The sequence below is a fragment of the Leptinotarsa decemlineata genome, unplaced genomic scaffold (genome assembly GCF_025532065.1).
Source record: "Leptinotarsa decemlineata unplaced genomic scaffold, Ldec_3_MD MMD2_tig00000505_RagTag_RagTag, whole genome shotgun sequence".
In the NCBI taxonomy this organism is placed as follows: Eukaryota; Metazoa; Arthropoda; class Insecta; order Coleoptera; family Chrysomelidae; genus Leptinotarsa; species Leptinotarsa decemlineata.
The window spans coordinates 12889927-12902145 of record NW_027412549.1 but is presented as its reverse complement, the minus strand read 5'-3'; the positions used below and the strand labels follow the sequence as shown (position 1 = coordinate 12902145).

Sequence of the window (12219 nt, the reverse complement as noted above, 5' to 3'; positions counted from 1 at the left end):
TTTACATTGCAAGCATAAATGAGAAAATGTTAGGCAGTCAGTGGGACACCCTGTCATCTAGAATTTCATGTGGGCTTCTTTCTTCAAGTGAATAAGATGCTTCAAGTCTGATTAGAAACATGAGAAATTTTCCAGTAGAATTTTTTTATTTGGTACAAAATGGTGAATGTATTCGTAAATTATGTCATAGAAAACACTAAGCATATCTTGATTGTGGATACTAATTGTTATGATATCTAACCTGCTTGAATCGACAAGTAGTGTGGCTTAAGAGCATAAATCGTCGTGGGGAAGAGTGAAATCACCCAGACTCAAAATTGGTATATCAACAGATCTTTCTGCTAGTCTATCTATATCTTCGGCCAACAGTAAACTTGTCTCAGTGCTCTAGCACCTTTGGAATTCTTCTTCCTCATCCTCTGCACATTGATGGTGGCAGGAGAGATCACAATTTTACACAACTCTTCTTTGACTTTTTTGATTTCATCTTCACTTTCTGGCAAATTGAAGATCATCAGGTCGCAGGAGTGTCTTTGATTTCCTTGAAACTAAGATAATACATCAGTTGTATTAGAGGTTTTGTTTTTTCCCAAATATTTGAGTGTTTTCACTTAATTTATTCTTCTAAGCCTTCAATAATTGGAAAAAGTATTTGTAGATACCACTACATGTCTTTAGAAATCTAGAAGTTCTAGGGACTGTATTATGTCATGAAAGATGTATAGAGTCTCTGTTGAGAATAATTAGTTTGAATGGGTTACTGAGGGACCAATTTGCACTATATGTCAATTAACCACTATAACTATGTATAATGTATATGTCTATATATATATATATATATATATATATATATATATATATATATACATACATATATATATATGTATACTCGAAACTCCTGAAAATAATGCGAATAAGAAAATGAACAATTTAAAGAAACATTTTCAACTTGCGATTGTACCCAATTCAAACATCTCAAGAGAGAATTTCAATATTAATCTCTTTCTCCTGTCAGATAAGATTTTCATACATACAGGATGAATTATGATATTGAACGATTAAAATATTGAACAAAATAAGAAATATGAAAAATTATTGAAAAATTAACAAATGTTAATGGTTATTTCTAACACTCTCGCCCGCCCGATACAGCGCTTTCGAAATGAAACGGTGTACCATCATTCGGTTTGTCCACACATAATAAGCCAAGCTTTGCTACTGGTCTTTCGAAAATACCAGCTGAAGTTTAAAAACTGGCTTTTCTCACTTGACACTTTGATATCTATTACCCTTCCTTTTGGCTAATTGCAACGGGATTGATCTTTATCACAAATAACTTCTATATCCCTTTGTAGTGGTCGTACTGGTTACTCCATTTTGATCATAGCAATAGGTCGGGAATGTATTCTGCAACGAATAGTCGTCCAAATACTTTGTCAACTGCTCCCTGTATAGAGAACTGAATTTCAAGATCTTTTCAGCAACATCCAAATCCACTATAGGTTTGTCACCATTAGAAGAACCAACTAAGAAGTGATTTGGGATTAGTGCTTCTGATTCTTCAGAGTCCATTGGAAGATAGGTTAGCGGCCTGGAGTTATTAATGTTTTCTGCAACTATCAAACAACTCATCAGCAGTGGATCTGTTGGATTTCTAGTTGGCAAGGCATCAAATAATGCAATCTTGATTGACTTGACTAGGCGCTCCCAGGCACCTCCCGTATATGGTGATAATGGTGGGTTGAAAAGAAGTGATAATTGAGGGCTTATGAATGATTCTGCAATAATTTTCATCTTGAGGTTTTTGAGTTCCTCACGAAGAACACATTCGGTTGCGACAAAGTTCAGCGATCACAATATATATGTCTTCCTCCTCTGTTCATGAAATTCTTAAAACAGAGGATGCAGTTTTCATGGTCTATACTTCAATATGTACTGCCCTATAGTTGTTAGATATGTAAATAATGCTCCCCGGCGTTTTTCTATACGTCTTCCAACCATTACATTCATCGGACCAAAATAGTCTACACCTGTATGGGTAAATGGAGAAATGAAAGTGGCTAGTTGACAATTAGGTAGAGGAGACATTTCCGGTATAGCAGGTACTGCGGAGTTGATAATACATACCTGACAATTCTTTCGTACTTTGTTCAAAGTTCTTTTTAACTTGGGAATACAATATTTTTGTCCAATCTCGTTAAAGAGCTCTCGTGATTTTTGTGTTGAAAGTAATGTGATACTTTCTGATATTAAATGTCGTAAGATGGCTCTCTCGAGGTGAAATTATTGAGCGTTTAGCGCTTACCTTAATACAGTAGTAATCTAGTAGTAGTAATCTTTATTATAGGATACATAATAATCTTACAAGACATAATAACTAATTACCAATTTAAATTTCTACAGTGCCAAAAATATTAATAAAATTCAAATCTGCATATAGATAATAACAATAATGAAGGTAAACTAAATAAAAAGATAATAATAAAAAATATACAATTTATAAGACCCAATGTTGAAAACCAATATTGATATAGTAACATACATATAATATACATATTTTCCAACTAACTAACGCTCTAGGTATTCAAATAATTTACTTTTAAACCCTCTTACAGTATTTTCCTTTTTAATGGCATTTGGTAAATTGTTGAATTCCCGTAGTCTCTTGTAGAATAAGTTTTTCGTTCCGCCACCAGTGTGAGTTCTATATATATGAACATTATTATAAGATCTTGTGTCATGTTCATGTATTTGATTATTGAAAACCAAAAATTCATTAAAATATGTTGGTTGGAAACTTTTGGTTATTTTAAATATAAAAACCATTGTTAAAAAGAATAATCAATTTGAAATCGACAGCCATTGTAGTATATTTAACATGTGATCAATAGAAGTATAACGACTGCATCTTAATATAATTCTCATGCCCCTATTTTGGAGTTTTTGAAGTTGGGAAAGCCTATTTTGGTTTATTAAATTCATTTAAGTTGGACAGTACTCAAAATGAGGTTTAATTATACAATTATATGTTGATATTCTGGAGTTAATAGTCAAATTATTTGCTATCCTTGAAAAAAAAACATAATTTTTTTGAAAATTTTTGTTTATAACGTATTCAGCATGACTGTTCAAACTCAAAGTGTTGTCTACAATAACTCCCAGATACTTTATTCAGACACATATTCCAAGGTAGTGTTACCAATTTCAATTTTTATTTCATTATAATCAATAGAATTCAGTTTACATTTAGTTGTTATCACCATAGCTTTTGTTTTATCTGCATTTAAGTTTAATTTATTCATATGTAAATATTTTTCGATGTTCTTCATAGAACCTTTGAGAGTATCTACAGCATCATTGAGTTCTGTATTCGAAGTATAAACTAATGTATCGTCTGCAAACAGATTAAGTTCATGTAGCCCAGGAACATAATAAATATCATTTAGGTATATAATAAATAAAAGTGGGCTAAGTACACTTCCCTGGGGAACACCAATGTTGGTATCTATCTCATCAAATATTTTTGAACCAATTTTTGTTTTCTGTTTTCTTTCACTAAGGTAACTAAGAAACCATGCCAGCACAGAGCCTGTTAACCCATAATAATTTAATTTTTTCATCAAAATGTTTCTGTCAATTGTTTCAAATGCGCGCTTGAAGTCAAGAAAGACAGCTAAAGTGTATTTATTTTCATCATACGCATTTTTCCATCTAGAGAAAGTATACTGAATAGCTGATTCACAGGAATGATTTTTTCTGAATCCTGACTGTTTACCTAAGAATATTTCATTATCATCAAAGTATGCAACTAATTGTTCGTAAACTGCTAGTTCAAGGAGTTTCTCCAAAGTTGGTAGAGTATTAATTGGGCGAAAATCGTTTGCTTCAATTGTATTACTAATGTTTGGTATAGGAATAACAGAAGTTATCTTCAGTTGATCTGGAAATATTCCTTTATCCAGAGATGTATTCACCAGGTTTAACATCACATACCCAAATACCTCAAATGTTTCTTTTAAAAATTTGCTATTTAGTACTTCAGACTTGTTTTTATTGTCTAAGGAATGAATAATCTTCCGCAGTTGAGTCATCGTTAATAGTTTAAATTTGGAAAAAGAACTGTTTATAACTGAATAATTTGTGGATGACCATTTATCAGATTGAGGGATACCCTTAGAGATATTTGAAATACTATTAACAAAGTAATTATTGGAATTCTCAGCTATCTCATGTTCATTTTCACTAATTGTTATTGAATTGTTTTCACGAAAGATGATTTTATTCATTTTACTATTGTTAACCGGATTTATTATTGATTTAAGATGTTTCCACATCTGTCTTGGATTATTACAATTTGCGTTAATTTGTTGTTCATAAAAAAGTATCCTTTTCTTTTTTAACGTATTAACATACTGATTTCTAACAATTTTATAGTTTTCCCAGAATTGTTCTCGCTGAGGTGAGTTGTAATTATTTTTAAATGTGTTTCGTTCCTTAGCTTTATTTTTCAATTCCAAATCATAGTAAGGCAACTTATTATTTTTTATTGAGATAGTGTGTTCAGGTGCAAGATTATCTATAATTATTTTAGTTTTATCAAATATTTCATTTAAGATTTCGTTAACAATATTTATGTTTGAATATGTCTCAGAAGTAATATTTCTAGCAATCAGATTTTTTTCAGGAATATTTATATTAGATTTGAAACAACTGACAGATATCATTGAACGATCAGTTATCTTAGGCGTATGAGAGACAGATGCTTGAACATCGCAACAGTTAGTTACCACATAATCTATTAAGGTTTTTGCGTTTATTGTAATTCTAGTACACTGCGTCACTATTTGAGCAAAACCATACATATTTAACAAATTTTTTATTTTTCTACTATAAAAAGCATTGTTATCTGCATAATTAATATTAAAATCACCCAACAGTATGAAATTATTTTTAAGAAAATAGTTTTCAAATAGTTCCCCCAAACAATCAGTAAATATAGCTTCACTTGAACTGGGCGAGTGATACAGACCTCCAATCAACCACCTCTTATTTGATATGTTTACTTCAAATACATCTCATCCAATAATTTCCAGGAATAATACTGTTCTTTCGAATTCTGTAGTCCACTCCCTCTCTTATAAAAATTAGAATTCCTCCTGTATGTCGACTATAACTGTCACAGCGGACTGCACTATAGTTATTCATTTGTATTTCAAAATATTCTACATCCTTGGTAACTCTTGATTCACTTAGCACTATTATTGTGGGGTTATAACATACAATATAAGCAATTATTTCAGTTTTATGTGGCAAAAAACTTTCAGTATTTAAATAAATGATGTCTTCATTAAAATTGGGGCAATCATGCACTTCCGTACCTTTTCTTGTTATCAATAGTTTTTTGAAGGAGGACAATCAACTAATGTGTGTATGTTATTTATATATTTTATATATTTATTTTCCCCTCTGCTCTTACTTTCTTCTAACTGTTTCTTTATTTTATTATAATATTCTCTTTGGGCTTTGGTTTGATTGCCAAAGATAGTTGCTTTGTATGTTTTAATTTTATTTTTATTTCGGAGAATTTCTTTAGCTGCTTCTGGCTTTGCCATCACTATTCTTAGTTTAGTTTTCCGTATTGAATTAATGAATTTATGGACATAAACTACTGTGCATAATAATTAATAACTACTGATAGAACAACTGATGTTCAGAAGATTTTTTTGTGCTTCATTAATGCTCTCAGTTCGTTGAGCACAATGTTTTTCATCACGCTCCATTGGCCACATTTATATTTTAGAATAGAGAAACTCCGGCCCCACAAACCATCTGTCCGTTGCTTTCAATGACGGTCGCTTGGACCACTTTGTAGCTTCATCTGCGACGTTGAGTTAAGATGGAACATAGTGCGAGTTGGAAATCATGGAAATGTCATGAAATTCCGTAACTCTGTGAGCAACAATCTTGCAGTTTTCTTATATCTTTAGGTCGTATCCAGCTTAAAACAATTTTAGAGTCTCACCAATAAATGGTTTCGTGAATAGTAAAAGGAAGGTGCCTTTTTTAATAGTCGAGGCATGATTTGGAGTTTAAATAAGTGCTACACGAGTTTTGGAATCAACAAATGAACATTTTGTGTCTTCATTGCAGATCCTAAGATAAGCATCTACAGCGCTAGCGCTTTCACTTGTATCAACAAAAATATAAAGCTGTACATTACAGAACTTCCACATTAGAAAATTGTCAATGTGACATCTTGGAATGGATAGTTTTTATATCTCAGGTGGATAGTTCAACCAAGTCAGTCATTTAGAGAACTGTGAATCTGTAATAGGATCACCCCATGAATAACAGCGCAAATACTGTCGCCATAATCTACATTTAGCAGAGATAGTTTGGCCTTCATGTCCCTCTTTGATACGAAATGGTAGAGCCAAGTCCCAGTTAACTAATTCAAACAATATAATGGGCTTGACATCGGGTACATTTTTCAGATAAGGGTAATCAACGGTGAGTTTTGGGTAAATTTTTCAGATAAGGGTGAGTTTGGCCATCTCTAGGGTTTGACGATTCTGTTCACCGGTCCATTTTAGACACAAAGGTTCCATTTCTCTTTGTATGTCGAGATCTTTAACGATATCTTCATTGACGATCTTTCATCCAAAAAGGCCAACGTTATTACTTCTTGTATCGCCATTCTTGAGGGCGATACAATCCGGGCATATCCGGAAATGAACACTTAATGAAGAGTTCTGAAGATACACGTTGACTTCTGATCTTATCTATGCATTCGATTGGGATGGTGGATTCCGTTGAAAACTTTCAGTTTTTATGAAGAAGTGGATGATGCTTCCAATGGCAGTCATTCTCATTACATTTTACTGGATATTTACAGGGAAATCCATGTCGTTTTAGACACGATCTGCACATTTTCAAGTCTTTGACGACTTTCCATTTATCAGTTATGGAATATTCTTGAAACTGTTTGCAATCCGATATATATATATATATATATATATATATATATATATATATATATATATATATATATATATATATATATATATATATATCTGCAGGTTTTACTACATACTTTACACTTTAATATTTTGTCATGTGACTGTGTATCATTCCTTACTACAGACTCAGAACTATGAACTTTTGTTTGCTCATTGTTATGATTTTGCTTGGTACGCCCTGCAATGGCTAAGATGGGTAAAGCAGCACATTAGTAGCCAAGTTATACATCCAATCTGTGAAATCATCAGAACATGCAATGTAAAGCCCAGTTTGTGAAGGAAGCTTATTCAGGAGCTCGTTCATTGCATGGTGTTATTGAGGTATTCAGTAATTTTACTAACTTGTAACACATACATTCGTGACTGCTAAGGTAAACTCAACTAGAGTTTCCGGTTTTTCTTGTTTTGGAGGTGCTTGATGTCTAATGGAATTTATGTAAGTTTTTGCAATCTCAATTAGTTTTCATAATTGTCAAATCCACAAAGCTCTGTAGGTCTTTCAAAACTACAGATGAAAAGAGGCCAATAATAATATGTTTTTTCACTGAAAGGTGGCTATTCACAAGGAGTGGATCGTCGTGCAGCATGTTGGTGTAGTGTGAGTGAAGGATATTCCAAATTCAAAGGTATCTTATTGAGTGATTTGTTGAATTTTTGGTTTTCTGTTTCCTATGAGAAATATTTTCTATTTATAAAGATTTCTCATGAACTTTGAAGTCTTCGTTTTCATTTGGTTCCATACCACTTTCTATTTGCAGCGACAACAACTCATTTGCCCAAGGGTCAGCTTTTTCTAACTCTTCATAGTTCAGATCTTGACTATCTTCAAACTTTTCCTCTAGAAGTCTTCGCGATTCTTTAAACAATTCTCGTTCTTTCCTTGATAGTTCTATCTCTACTTGTAGTAATCGCAATTTATAATTACGTCTGCTACTTGTAACCTACTTTTTGTACTTTTCATACTTTGCAAAGGTATAGACTTTAATGAAGCTTCCGATTTATTGTCTAACTGAGATAGACGGAAAATTCCTGGCATTTTATTTTTGACATTCTTGAATCAGTATTACCACAAGGGAAACACCTCCAATACTGATCTAAACTTACAATTTCTGTGACCCTGACGCATTCGCAGCAAAACCATTTCAAACAATTTGTCATTCGACCATTCCTTCATTGTGATATGGTCTATTACATATAAGACTATGTATTACAACGCTTGTGTCTCCGTAAAAACATTATGATTATTTGTGTAGTCTCAAAAAAGTAGAAACCAATATCTTTGAAATCAAAAATACATCAACCCCACACATCTTTTGAAAATTTGTAAGTAGAAGTGAACGCCCATGCATTCCATTGCTTTTGTATAAATATAGAAAAACTGTTCAGAAGTCAATTTTTATGAAACATAAATGTTCGTTTCTGATATTTTCTGGTAAATAAAAATAGTGGAGACAAAATTTAGGAGAGTACTGAAATGAATTGATTTGTTTAACGTGAGCCATGAATGACCAGAATATGTATAATTGTCAAATTTACTGTCAAGTATGTTTATAATCATTCTACATTTGTTTGAAGGTGATTGACAATGTTTCATGATGAATTTCATTAGTTCGGACTTCCATTGTCTAATATTATATATATAGGTAAAATGATTTGAAATCCCTGAAAAAAACAATAAAAAAGAAAAATTACTTCACGACGTTTCGATTGTTAGTATCGGGTACATGTAATTCATCATAATGTACTCCATCATAACATCAAAGGAGAGAAATCGCAATGCATCATAACGCTACAAGATCATGATCGTAATATACAGAATACGTAATGCAGAGAAACATAAGCCGTCATAATCACTATTCATCATAACATAAAACAGCAGAACGTACTTTGTCATAAAGTACAAATTCATAATGTACTTATAGAAACGTTAACCGATCATAATCGTAATGCATCATATTCACATTGTATCATAAACTCAATGTAATCCATCATAATTTGGTTGCGCGCGGATCAAGTCTGTCTCGCAATAGCTTACCGGGGCCATAATTGATGGCCCAAACACAAATATTCTAAGCAGAATAACCATCATATTCTTAGCGGAAATTTGCTACACTACGTAGGGTAGAATTTATTTCAAATGCATTTTACTTTGAGTTTCATCAAAGGTAACCAAAATTATGTTTCGAACTAATATTAAACGTTTTTTAATTTTTCATTGATAGTGGAAATGTTGTTGACAGATTCAATATAATTACTAGAGAGATGATTGACAATAATTAATTCACTTCATTTTCATTAAACATATGCAATAGACTGCTTCGTATATTAATTTAGTTCCTGTATTTCCTCGTTTTACATTCATTGGCATACTACTCTTCGTAGCGGTTCAGTCTCAAAGCATTGTTGATTCACGTAACTCATTGGAATCCACAACGTTAATATTTTCTATTATTTTATTGAATCTTGTGGCTCACCGTCGTACTGTTGGATAATATTGCTTCCATCAAACCATTTGCCGAGAGACACGGGTTAATTATAACTTTTTGCTTTTTGTCTGCCCTATTCGTGAAACTCGTTTCCACTAGATTTGGTATCTGTCAAATTCTACAAGCGATCATAGTATTTAATTGAATTGTTATTCAAATTTGAACAAATTGCTGAAGATTTCGAACTACGCATACATTGCCAGTTGGAAAATACGAATTTATGTATTGGTAATCTGAGCTGATACTTTCTTCAATGAATAGAGTTTATGACTCCTGCCTACATTTCAAGTTAACCTCATTCTGAGACTATAAACTCGACCTTTCAATGCTAATGTTCTACAGGGATCCATTTTAGTACCAACAGTGTTTCTTCTTCACATCAATAATTTTCCCAACAACTTTTATTGTAGTATTCCAAACAAATATGAAATATTAAATTCAACAAATTTTTCGAGACCAGCAGATTTATTTACATCAAAGTTATACATAGAAAAATCAGTAACACTGGTCTCTAGAAAAATCTAGATTTCCCAGAAATTCAGGTGATTCAGGCATACATCAGATTAAGGTGTTTACAGATGATCTCTTGTAAGTCGATGTGAAGCTAGGCTGATGAGCTCCCAGTTGAACATTGCTTTATGCAGGTATAGGTAGTGGATGTGTGGATAATTATCAAATGGATCACTGAAAGCCTTCTACGTTGAATTGCTCCATATTTGCAATGATAGACGGACCCTGCAACATAAAAAGATAGAACGCAGCACTCACTACATATCATTCTCTTTTTTACTCAGTTCTAAGATATGGAATAATATCCTGGGGCAGTGCATCAAAATGTCATCTAGAAAAAGTGTTTATCCTTGCCTTCCAATGTTTAAAAATCTCAAAATAATGACACTGTATTCAGTCATTGTTTATGAAAACCTACTACATATTCGACTAAATATAAATAATTACACCTATCGTACAGACATACACCATCATGATTCTAGAAATAAACCAGACCTCGTCATGCAAGCAAATAGGCTGAAAAGGACTGACAATATTGGCCTTAAGCTATACAATACTCTGCCACTAGACATTCAATAGATTTAAGTACTTTCTGAAGTTTTTCTTAACTGAAATCCTCTGTATGATATCAATGAATTTTATGGAAGTGTCCAATTGAATAGAGATGCCTTCAATGTGGACACCTAAATAATATGAATGTTCCCAGTTGACTAATATGTATGTGTATTGTAATTTAAATCAAATGTTTGTACTGAACTTCTTAATGAGTATGTCTTCATATTTTTTATTTCTCAATTCATGACCACCATTGGCTATTAAAATCAGGCTATATACATCTTAAGATGTATATAGCCTGATTTTAATTGCGCCATTTGTTTCGACATGTCTATAAACCTTGTGTTTCTCAAGAGGAATAAAGATATTATTATTATTATGAATCAATACCTACACTCTTTATCCCAAGAGGATTATTAATCTGCTCAATTGAAACTCCATAATATATCCATAGTCACAATAGATTTGTACAATTACCTGGAATTTGAATCAGTATCTTCTCGAATTTGCTAAAGATGGCTCTGCTGCATTGGAAAATCCAACTTGAAGGCTTTGTGATGATTGACATTCACTTTTCTGTGTTGAATATCTTAAAACATACTTCCTATTTTCATTCAGCAATAGATGGAATCTAAATAAAAATAGAGAATTCTATCATTTAAAAGATGTGTATTGTAAATAGATGGATTAAAATTCTAATAGATATGTTGTGGAACAGAAGCAAGAACTCAATATTTTCAGTAAGTATTACTACACATAAGAATCTTTCATGATAGAGGGGAAGATTGTACGCCAAGTTATACTTATATATATGTTGATCGAATGCAAAAAAACATTTTAATTTGTCACCCAATTCAGAAAAAATATTTATTAAAAGTATAGTTTTTTCACCTTAGTTAAATATCTTTGCTTTCTATGTATGTCCGAAAGTTATTTCTTTTCTTGAAACATTGAATAGATATTTTTTTTTCAACAGTCTCGCCCACATGTTTTCTGAAGGTATCTGAAAAATATTTAACATCAGTTGATTCCAAATCAAATGCAAATCACTAAATTAAACGCATACTTGATAGATTTCAGGATTATACTGCACTCACCTACATACGTTTTGGTTTGGTTTTGATTATAATTGGGTAGATTTAAAGTATTGTATCAATATGATGAAACTACGAACCTTTCACATATCGTGGTTCTTGATTTTGAAACCTTGACATCAACAAAGTCCCACTTTTTACAGGATCCAAAGTTATATTGATAGTTTTGTAACTTGGTATTTCATTAATTTTGTTTACACAAAATAATTTGGCACTACCATTATTCCAACGACCAATCAACCTTACATCCTTCCTACTGAAAGGGCTTGAGAGGATACTGGACGGACATATCAGGAGGGTAGCATTATATGAATCCCCCCTGAATAACCACCAGTATGCTTATCAAACCTGCAAATCGACAGATTCAGCATTAAACAACCTCGTTGAGAAAATCTCCCAATCTCTTGACAACAAGGAGATTGAGGTTGCTGTATTTCTTGATATTGAAGGAGCATTTGACAATGCACTACCTAAATCTATAGGATTATCTCTGGCTAGGAAGGGTATAGAGTCGGCCATAACTGGCTGGATCTATGCCATGCTAGTAAACAGAAC

The 12219-nt window shown here is 32.4% G+C and overlaps 1 protein-coding gene across 2 annotated transcripts in view; it reads left to right on the top strand.

The window, feature by feature from the left end:
- Positions 1-12219, top strand: part of LOC111507014 (gonadal protein gdl) — a 35710-nt gene that overhangs the window by 12575 nt on the left and 10916 nt on the right. Inside the window, exon 4 of one of the 2 annotated variants that reach the window (XR_012465180.1) lies at positions 1356-11310. The exons of the other annotated variant lie outside the window; for it this stretch is intronic. The gene's annotated coding sequence lies outside the window, so the exon portion shown is untranslated. The remainder of the gene's footprint in view (positions 1-1355; positions 11311-12219) is intronic. 2 annotated transcript variants of the gene reach the window in all.